Below are 10,241 nucleotides of genomic sequence, written 5' to 3' on the forward strand. Positions count from 1 at the left end.
ATGACAGCTCTAACATTGCTTCACTCCTACAAAATACCAATTGCTGGGTTTGGAATAGGAGCAAGTGTGATCCTGAACACGGATTTATTGGAGCAAAAACTGGAGCTGTATCTGAACAAATCTGGCAAGGTTATTGGCTTAACAGCTTTATAGCTTTATAGCTGTTATACTGCTTCCATAGGAAACTGAATATGTACCATTTTCCTCAGGTGATGGATAGGATTTAATGTGTTCATTCCTGCTGAGTATTCACAGAAGTTCCCTTTGGGTAAGATGATAATAGGGGCATTTCTGGAGAAAGGAGTGACCTTCAGCTTTGGAAAGAAACTGCTGAGACAACATGCAGTTTCCAGTCTATTGGCTTGAGGCTCCTTCTACAGACTGCATAAAGCTCCTCAGTACAGTTACAATGATGAACTTAATACACACCTCTTCCTTCTTCATTTTATGACGTCTACTTTAAAAATAGCAGTTTTCTAGTTTTTATTTATCCCGTTCTTTAGCACCTGACTCTGGGAAATGGTAAGAAACCTTTGGCAAATATTAGAGAGTATGAATACTGTGACTGTTTGAACACTTGACTTTGCCAAGCATATGTTGCCAGTTAGGTGCATTTAATCCAATAAAACAAATTAGAGACATAGCATTTGATGGAGGGTGGATATTTTAAAAAGACAATGTTTTAATGTTCAACTAATTGTAGAGGGGAATTCCTTAAGTTGCATAATTCAGTGTGGCTTCTTTGGCTGTTTGGTTATTACTTAGCTTTCTGTGGGCACTGTTTTTGCTCCTGCATTCAGAGCAGAGGGAAGTGGGCATTGCATCACCTTGTGTCTCAGTGTGATTTTGTTGAGAAAACACTGACATGAGACTAGTTTAATAGTGCCACAATGTCCTTGGGATAAAGAACATAGAGCTGGTTGTGATATTCTTAAATTAGAAACCAGGAAATTTTATTGCCACTGCTACATACTATAAATAACATCACCTGGATTGGAAGTGCTGCAATAGATCATTGCAAAATGCTTCTGTTGATAGAACATAGTGGACCAAGCTGGTCTAACCTACTGTGATTAATTATCTCATAGGTGAATTTCACTGTCTTCAAATAGTTGTTTTAACCTAAGATTTAAAACAGCTGTGATGGATGCAGATGGTATTGATGAAAGACAGTTTGTGCATTTGCAACTTGCTCTATTCATATGGTCTGGCCTGTGAAGCACAAGGAAACCATGAACATGAAGCAAAAGGAAAAGAGGTCATTTCTTTGTCCCTTCCACTTTTACTTCTTTCATTTGTCAGTGAAGTCACACCTGAATGCATAACTTAAAATTTGAAAAACTGTAATACTGCATGGGAAAACACTTTAAAACACACGGAACAAGATGTTTAACCTGGTCCTGACTAAATGCTTGTTTTAATATTAGTTTGTTTCTCCTGTGCACTAAAATGCAGGGTTTTTTCCTCATTACATGTTGTTACATCATATCTTATGGTGATTTGTACCCGATACCATGTGCCAGATTTATGAATCATTAGGCTCTACTCTTGAAGTGCACAGAAACAAAGTTTTCTAATCACTAGAAGAAGCTTTGTATTTTGTTACTCTACAAAGTTATCAATATGCAATCTAGAGAGAAAGAAGCCTTGTTTTGTTAAACGATTGAATCAACTTTTCCTCTCCTTTATCGTATTTATATCTTTCAGGCAGCACAGGGATTAAGACATATTGTTAAAGTCTTGCCTCATCCCACTTGCCCCATTACCTGAGTTCGTGCGTAAGCGGGCTCTGGAGCTTAACTAAGCATGTTGGGAACCGGTCAGGTAAACGCGTTTGAGATGAGCTGTACCTTCATGAACAGCAGTTTTCCATACCACAACACAACAGGCATGTACCAAACTTCCATTAAGTCACACAATGAGAATACTACTTGCAGGTCAAATGTGAACATCCTAAAACCTTTTTTTTTTTTAATCTAGAGCTGTTCTAGTTAAAAAAAGAAAAATTAACAAAGCATCATTAAAATGGAGAAAGGTTTTTCTATTGTCTCTTGTTCTGAAAGCATTACTTTTTTTTTAATAATTCAAAAAGCATTTTCAAAAACAAGTTATAAAAAACTTTTAGAGAGATGTTAGTGAAAACTAGCTAAGCTGGTTTTAACATATGATTGTAAATTAAATGTCTCATTTTGAAAAACAGTATACTTTATTACCCAAATGAATTCATACCCTTAAACGAGGTGCAGAATGAAGCTGTATTGAATATTGTACTAAATATATTTTATTTGCATGCTTTTACAGCATGTAGAAAATAATCTGACACTTGAAGCTGAAGCTATGAGTACCAATATGTTAACAAAGTGTTTCATGTTTTTCACCCCAAAAAATTATTTATTTCTGGTAATCAGGTTCTAAATATTTTCAAAAAAAGCAAGAAATAATGACAGGGGAAAAGTAACACTGTATTAACTAACAGTCTAACTATGTTGAATATTATTTACCATAGTCTATTACTAAAGGTATGTCTGAAAAATTAAAAATATTCTAAAGGACTTTGAATGCATCTGCAACTCCTGGGAACAGTATAGTTAGCAAAAATAGGGTAGGATATGTAATACTGTCCTATGTCATTAGACATTTCCTCTTCTGTAACATTTAATTTGACTTTTTTAATGGACATCCTATGTGACTTATTTGAGAAGAGAGATATTTCTGTGTGCCAGCATTCTGATAGATCTATGTCACTTCTAAGTCCCTACTGTGAACAGACATTTGAGCCATCACCGATAGCCACTGTCATTTTTCACCTATCATCTTGTTTCTAGATTGTTGCAGTGTTGGCAAATCTGTCATTTTCTGGCTATGCCTTGCCTAGAGTAAATGAAACTAAACAAACTGTGGGGAGGCAGTTCCTTCCTTGATGGAATGAGTTCCTCATGAAGCAAATGGAAATCTTGGAGGAGGTCGCAGCTGCGCCTTTTCATTACACTACACAGTTAGAAATACACACATTTCCTCATCCAGCAAGATGAGTGTTGTCACCAATTCTGTAAGCCCACAAGTGAACAGGAGACAGGACTCATGTGCAGCCACATTTTATCAAGGCTGATCTGCTTCCTCATAGGGGAGGACTGAAGCCTCTGAGGTTGGCAGCCTTTGATCCATTAATCTTTCTTACTGGTCAGCTTGTGATGGCCACTAAACACAACAGATATTCTGATGAGTTTTTAACTTCAGTAGTGAGTTCAGACACAGTCTCTGATTTCTAGAGTTTTGATGATCATAATTTTAAACATTTTCATCACAAAATATTTAGTGTGTACTGTAAATCCTCTTCTATGGAGTGACTAGGATGAAAAATCAAGCATACCTTTGTAAGTTTTCTTGGGAAGCACCTTTCTAACTCCTGACTCACCCTTGTACTCCAGCCCAAGGTATGTTTTTGTAATCTCAGCTTTGCTGTTATCCCTCCTGACAAGTGACATCCAGTTAGCCTCCTCACTTATGGAAAGATGTTTCATGCGTCTTCACACATTAAGTGAGGTCAAACCTCACTCAGTCTTGAGGCAGATGCACAGAAAATCAATCAGCACTTGCTATTGACAGTTTCTTGAAATCACTTGTTTGTTCCTAAACTTCTGTTCAAAATATGTCAATGGAGTTACCAGGGTATTTTCAAAAATGCTAATGGTCACCTGAGTTATTACTCTTATTATTAAGCAAGTGAGAATCCTGTGGTAATATTAATATCCTCTGACTGACTGAAAATCCTGCTTTTATTGCTGAAGCAGCAGTTTCTGATTGCAGAAAGGCTGGTTCCTTCCAATTGTTGGGGGTTTTCCTCCCCAAGGGATAAACAGGAGATGCTACCTAATTCTTTCTGCCCCTTTCAGCTAGGGTGGCTTCTTTGCACAAATCATGGAAATGGAGCAACAAAATTACATTACCTGGTTACTTTAATTGGGAATTCCTGAGCTGCACATGCCATCAGTGCTCTGCAAGCTACATCTGAATGATTCACAAATACTAACGAGAAAGATCCATCAGACCACAAACAATGATAGTAAAGCAACTTCACCATGGGAGTCTGATCAAGATTGAAATTGTCTAGATTTAACTCCAGTCACTCAACCTTCAGCCTTGGTAGATCTTTATATGATAGCTCAAAGAATCCATTTTCAGTTTCTGTTCTATGTAGGCATCCATACTGCATATAAGTTTTTAGTGTGTGCTGTAAAAGTCCTTTTAAACAGCTGTCAGTCTGTGAGCTTGGGCTCTTGAACTACTAAGACTCCTCAAGATGTAACCGAAAAAACAAGTTTGCTGGTGCCAAGTTTAAATTAATTATACAATTATTATTATTATTATTATTATTACTACTACTACTACTACTTTATTTTTAAGCAAAAAATAAAAGGAGGCATAAGAAGGGGGTCATAAGTAGGAAAAACTGAAAACTGCATTCTTAAAATGAGCACCTCAGTTTGCTGCACGGTCCATCCAGAATTCAGGTGTTCCAAAGGAAGCAGTGTCTGCCTCCATCTTGAGGTGCAGCTCTCTCCTCTGGCTACACAACAAATATTCCAATAGACACTGCAAGTGCATGCAGGCTCAGCAGCTGAAGTGTGAGGGAGTGATTGCATCCCAGCCTGAGCTGTGGATGCTGAAAAAGACTGAGCACTTCAGTGAAAGAACCCTGTGAGTATAACAGCTCTGCAAGGTTCAGCTCAGATGTTTAGACACCTAAGATTCACATCTTTCTCGGCCACCTGAGGAATCTGGCTAACTAGACATAATTAAGCCATGAACCTTTTCATGAACCTTCTTCATTTCTATCTCTACTGAAAGATGTATGGTTCAGAAGCATCCCACATACCAACAAATCTAGGGAATTGTTGTTTCAGTAGACAGATTTCCCACCTTCATTATTTATTTTTCCCTCGCACTTAATCTTAATAAAACTGATCAACTGTTATGGTTTCTTTTAGAAAGGCAAACAGCTTGTTGTTAAAAACCAATCAGTGCCCCCGCATGAGACCTTATACACCAGCCTGGCCATATTACATTTGAAAAAAGTTAAGACTTGTCAGTTAGGAATTTCAGTCAAAAATGTTGAGCTGAATCTGGTGATATGCTTTGCAAAAAATGTGTTCTTCATAAACTCTGTTATATTTTGTGACCAACTTTATCCAAAGGTAATTCAGCAAAATCTTGTTTTTCATTAGCATATACTGAATGGCATAAACAATGGTATCTATTTTAATAGATTCACATACTGACTGTTTACATTAAGCTACTCAATTTATGTCAAAGTACAAGTTCATGATTAGCTACATCATTTAATTTACATTTTCTAAGTATTGGTTCTAAATCTAGCTTTCTTACCAAAATTCTGGAGCATGTCTAATCAAACAATTACTGAATATCAATCCTGAAAGCTCACTGACCATCTCTTTTAAAATTCCTGGTGTGACGTTTTCCAGACATGCTCAGCCAAGACCACAAAGAGTAGCTGGTTTAATATGCTCTTGAATTTGTCATTATATGATACAAATATCTTTCCTTCTCTTTCCCCAAATGCAGCACAGAATTATCTAGCATGGTTTTTGTTTTTTTTTTTTTCTCCTTGCTTATCAACAATTCTGCATCATTTATCAAAAAACAGACAATTGTTAGACTTCTTAATACACTTCATGGACCTTTTTTAAATGTGGTTGGTTTTTTTTTTCAATGCATGTCATTGACTTCTTAGGCATCTTTCTTTCTCCATGTTATTTTTCCATAATAACTGCCATCGAAGTTATATTAGCTGTTACTAGTTCTTCTCCCAGCTGTTGAGTGTCTATAATTATAACTGCTTTACAAAATGCCCTCTAAAGAGGCAGAAGGCAAAGGGTTGTGCTTTTGAGGAAGAGGTGTTTTGACTTCCATGGGATTGTAGACTTTGAGGACTGCACTCACCTCACTCAGCCTACAGTTTATTTCAGCTTTGTCGAATGCAAAATTTGCCTACTCTAGATGCAAGACTGTTTGAGTACAGATATGGCTTAGTTTTAGGAATTATTGGCACCAATAGCATGAACTCTCCTGCCACAGCCCTAAGGGTAGAGCTCCACGGCACACTGAAATTGAGGTTTCTACTCTTCTCTGAATGGGGCAGCTCAGGTCCCACAGGGAACATGACCACATGGGCTCGTTAGCTCCTCTGCATAGTCAGAGCCCTCTCTCAGGGCCTCTGTGCTTCTCCAGGATCACAGTGAACAGCACACTGTACCCTGCAGATATTGGCCTCTAAGGGCTCCAGAATCTTCTTTGAGCACCTCACAGGCAGTTGATTAAGGAGCTTATCCTTTCTTCCCCTACTTGAAAGGACACTGCATAAGAAGTGAAGGATTTTTTTCTGACCACATCCCTTAATTATTTTTTCTCTCAACATCAGGATTTAGTTCCAAATGAGCATTCATTGCCCGACCTCATTATGCTCCTAGGGATTGTTAGCCTAGGAGCTCATTGCTTTAATGCCCTCCTAGCTTGTCCAGCCAGACCATCCCCTCTGCCATGTCCAAGCCTGTATAGGCTCCATCTCCCACCTGGCAGACCAGTATTTCACAAGACCCAAACCACTCTCTACTATGTTATTTCCCTAATCAGGAGATTTCAGCCAAAATACACAATTACAGCAGCTTTACAGTTAGCATTTGTTAACAGATCCTCAGCATAAACATTCTGCAGCCAAAAAGTGCTTTTTTTAGGAGTAAAAAATGTGCGTTTGTCTCGCATATTCAAGCAGTTAAAACACCACATAAGACCACCTATTACTAACAAGCATTGCCAACACCATTTGCTCTTTTAAAGCAGGCAGCCTCTGCATTGGACAGGGAAGGTGGAAGTAAAGAATGGTGATGGCTCCCACTAAACTTCCATGTAATGGACAAACCACCTTGCCAAAAACTGTGAATGTTATTTTTGAAGTACATTAGCATTTTAATTAATCTTGTCTCGTTACCCTGTATGTACAGATTTCCATACATTACATAAATAATTAAATGACATGCTGAAGGAGCGTGTAGTTGTCATTTCTGGCCCTTCCATGCAACAAGTCAGAGCCAAGCAGCTGTATGACAATGGATGAAAATACAGGAAAGACTCATCTCCTAAAGCTGAGTCAGTGACCTGTTGTTCTCAAAAAGACCTGTTGTAATAAACAACTTCCAGTTCAGACATACCCTGAACATACAGAGGTCAAAAAAAAAAAACAAACAACCAAACTGGTAGCAATAAATACTTTTTCTGTATTTTTTTCTTGTCAAATGGGCTGAAAATATTTGAACTGTACCTGAAACCTAAGTAATATGAGGCTGTTTACCTGAAGTTAAGGCTTCTTAAAATCCGACTAAAGATTGGGTTCAGCTACTGAGTAAGATGTCTTGTTCCCTCCAGACAGGTTGATGATTCTTAATCCAAGAATTCAAGTAATGAGCAGTTGAAGTTTCCATCTTGAAACATCTGTTCCGCCAAGTCAGCACTGGCCTTGATAAATAGCAAATCAGACTGATGCATGCAAGTGTATACACACATGCTCAAGTTAAACTTGAGGGAAAATACTTGAACAGACCTCTGCATAGACAGATTTATATAATTAATCAGTAATTAGGCTTTGTACAACGCAGACTGACTCAGGTCAAAACACAGAAAATGCAGACATGGTAGGATCTTTACCTGTTGCTGCAAAAAGTTTTTTCAAAGGTTGTTTGTGGGTAAGTTTACATACCTTTATTTACTTGTCACAAACCTTCACTGCTATTTTAACTTACTCATCTTGCAGTGGAAGAAAAATATGTTTAGCTAAAGGATGAAAACAAACCACAAGTACAACTGCATCTGCGTGCTTTTAGAAATCTCAGCGAACTTTAAACAACTTTAAAAGTTTGCTTAATTTTTAACTGTGCAAAATAAAATCTTGCATACACTTCTCATTTTATGAAGTCTGTACTAAGATTTGCAGTGGTGACTCTCCCCGAGTCTGCAGAATAAGGGAATAATTTCTTTTTGCAGGTTTGTTATAGTCTTTATATCCTAAAAATCGGTCAAATCCAGTTCTGGAGTCACTCTGTTGAGAAGGTTTCTACCTGATGTGATGTGCCAATTCAATTCCATTAATAAAAATGCCAAGCTAGTTCAGGAAGGTACACACTTCACTCCCAGCAGAGCAGCAAAGAAAGCCTGAGGAACTCCACTGGAAATGGGAAGGTTTGACACAACTGTCCTCTAGAGTACACAGGGAGGCTGGCAAAACAAAATCTCACTTTCTGTACATACTTCAAAACAAAGCCTTCTCTGAAGGGAGCTAGAGGTATTTCCCTGATTGTAAGGCTTTGCACACTAGAGCAGGGGTGGAATGAGATGACTACTGAAATGTCAAGAGGGGAAAGAAGTCAAGATGAAATGTGTTTTTACTCAAATGCCAGGCTGAAATAATTAAGGAGTGCCATTTGTTATTTCAGCAGGAATATCCTTCTCTCCATATGGTCCATCACAGTATTTCTGGTACAGTGAAATGGGAACTGGGCTTGCCTTTCCTAAGCAAAGGGAACACCTCTGTGAACGAATCCTGAAAGAGCAAGAGATAAAGGTGCACAGGAATAGACTGTCATTTCATGATTTCCCACATTCACTTTAACAGAAAGTCACCCTGCTACATTCCTTGGTGTGGTGCTGCTGGATTATATAGCGCGAGTGGCATTCGCAAAGCCTGTCATGAGTTAAGATGGTACCTCGTGGCTGGTGCAATCCTGTCTTCAGAGGAAAGTTAGCACGAGAAAAAGAATTACTTTCCTAAAGTAAAGGGATTGTGCTGGCTCTTTGGAAAGTTAGAAGTAAAAAGAGAAACCATTTCTTCCCTTGGGGAGATGGAGTCTAGTGAGTGGCCAGAAGTACAGACAGCTACTATTTTGCAAGAAGAAAGTTCATGCCCACTTCTCTAGTAAATTTACATGAAAAAATGAGGTGGGTATTTGCTGAATCAGAACGGGCCTCTCGATGTGTTAAAAGTTCCTGAAATTATAATCAGACATCTTTCTGTGGCTTTCAAGCCTGGCTTAGTTCAGCTGAGGTCCTTGGTTTTCCCTCACCATTATGAAACAACTTGTCCACATCTTTCCAGTCCTTCCCTATGCCTCTGAACAACACATGCAGGTCCCTGTAGCTCTGGCCCTACTCCTCCCAGCAGGACAGTGGGACACAAGTACCCTTCCTAAGAGGTATGTGGAGCAATGAGTTAGGAAGCCAGAGAGCCTGTCTCTATCCTGGACCCCCTGCTGAACTCCTTTGCTCCCAACCCCACTCCCACAAGGCAGTGCTCTGCTCCTCCACTGCCAAGCTCCCAACTGCCGGGGACTTGACATTTGTTCTTGTTTTCTCCTGTCTCCCCTAATGGGCATAGCACTACTAAGCGAATAGGAATGTACAGAACAAGAGAGTTCAAAGTAATTGAGTCTACATTCATTCAGAAAGCCTGGATCCTTGCCCACTCAGAACCTGCAGCATCGACATAGTTTCAGAAAGTTTAACCCTTTTCCCCTGAACCCTTTTCCCCCCAAACCCGGTAATGCTCTTTCGAGTGCAGAGTGTTGCACTTCTCTTGTCACTGACCGTGGACACTGCAAAGTGTCTTTCACATACCTAGCTCTAGGTGTTTACCAATCAATGCTTTAGTCCTCCTTTTCTTTGCTCTGCAGGACAATAACTAAAGACCTCGAACTGTCATTTTCAGAAGATGCCTGGGGACTTGTGTTGCAGAGGAATGACCACTTAGCAAAACTACTAAACATATCTGCCTGAAGTCTTACTTACACAAACAGGGCTGTGCTGGGTTGAAAACGGCTTACTTGATTTTCTGCTGCAAATTCATCTGTCAAGGTGTAAGCTCACTTCTACCTCAGTCTGAAAAATCAGTGAAGAATTAGAAACATTCCAAAATTATTACAGCTGTAAACTCCTTTTTTTATTATGATGATGAATTGTTTCATTATGATTTTTTTTTCATTATGATTAATTTTGAACAAATTCTCATTTCTATTTCATTTAGGAAATGACATTAGTTGGCAGCTTATTATTTACTTCAAATTTGTAACTAAAAATTATTTGTTCAAAGAAGTTTAACATCTAATAACAATGAGAATTCTTGAAATGGTCTATCAAATAATTTTTGTGTCTGGATCTAAAAGTGCATTTATGCTATC

This window comes from Motacilla alba, chromosome 1 (genome assembly GCF_015832195.1).
Source record: "Motacilla alba alba isolate MOTALB_02 chromosome 1, Motacilla_alba_V1.0_pri, whole genome shotgun sequence".
Classification (NCBI taxonomy): domain Eukaryota; kingdom Metazoa; phylum Chordata; class Aves; order Passeriformes; family Motacillidae; genus Motacilla; species Motacilla alba.